Below are 1339 nucleotides of genomic sequence, written 5' to 3' on the forward strand. Positions count from 1 at the left end.
AACCTCTATCTTTACCCCTAAAGCCTCTGAAACACCAGACAAGCAATAATCCTCGTGGCCCCTTTCTGCACACCTCTACCACCAGCCTTACAGTCACTTCAAACCTCAGAGCCCCAATTCCTTTAGTAAAGAAGTCTAAGTATAGACCACAATTTTCCAACATTTCCCTGGAGCCTCTAGTTCCAAGAGGGTGAAAGGGCCATGAGGAGACTGGGATGGCAAGGCCTTAGGACGCACACACATACACACCCACACACACACTCACATTGTGCTTCAGCAAAAGCAGCTCTGGTTTATATTTTACTATTCCACAGATGATTTCACGGGAAAAAGCTTCCCTGCTTAAAAAAAAAAAAAAAAAAAAGATATTTGAAAAACACCGGGGTAGCCCATGTAACTAGACTGTGCTCTCCAGGAGGGCAAGAGGTCAGAGTTGTACCAGTCATTACCCCTAATACCTGGCACAGTGCCATAAACTTAATTAGGACGTGTCTTGGTGGCCCCAGGCAAGAAGTGCCAAGAAGTGCCAATAACCTGGTCCTGGTCCCTGCTCCAGTATGAACCAGTCGGGCAAGTCCCTTCCCTGAGCTTCAGTTGCCTCATTTTCAAGACAAGGGGACTGGCACAAAGAGATGACGCTCGGACTTACGAGGAGGCACAGGATACGCTGGGCACTGAGTAACAGACACTGCAGGATTCCCGGCGTCTCCTGAAGGAACTTCAACCTTGGCTGTAGGGCTGAGGCCTGAGTCACCGCAGTCCGTCACTCGCTGGCAGCCAGGGTCGGCCTCTGCTTGTGGCTAAAAGAGCCAACAAGGCGGGTTCCAGCGGCCCGTTCTGCGCAAGCGCAGCCGCCTGACATCGCAGCGCCACGCGCAGGCGCGTCAGGACTCAAAGGCTCCGCGTTAGAAAATATCTTTATTTTTTATATTAAGACATTGAGTTGTACTTTGAAGTCTTTAAGAAGAATTTACATGTACTTTTATATACTTCTACCATTGTTTTTATTTCATTATTAAAATTTTCAACTGTTTTCACCAGCTTAGGCTAAATTATGCTACAGTAACAAATGATCTCAAACCGTGTGGATTTAACAATTAAAGTTTATTTCTTGCTCAAAAAGTGAGGGGGGGTGGCTGGAGGATTAGTCCAGAAGACTCTAGAACAGCAACGTCCAAAAGAACTTTCTAAGAGGATGAAAATGTTCTATATCAGTGCTGCCCCATGTGGTAACCACCAACTATATGTGAATAGTGAACATCTAAAATGTGACTATTAAGACCAAGAAACTGGATTTTACATTTTAATCAGTTTAATTTAAATTTAAACAGCTATATGT

General features: G+C 45.0%; 1 non-coding gene across 1 annotated transcript; it reads right to left on the bottom strand.

Moving 5' to 3' along the window:
- Positions 1-792: 792 nt before the first annotated feature.
- Positions 793-904, bottom strand: LOC123611674 (small nucleolar RNA SNORA76). Its single transcript, XR_006718777.1, has one exon. It is a non-coding gene; the product is annotated as a small nucleolar RNA SNORA76 (small nucleolar RNA).
- Positions 905-1339: the final 435 nt, after the last annotated feature.

Source organism: Camelus bactrianus, chromosome 3 (genome assembly GCF_048773025.1).
Source record: "Camelus bactrianus isolate YW-2024 breed Bactrian camel chromosome 3, ASM4877302v1, whole genome shotgun sequence".
NCBI lineage: Eukaryota > Metazoa > Chordata > Mammalia > Artiodactyla > Camelidae > Camelus > Camelus bactrianus.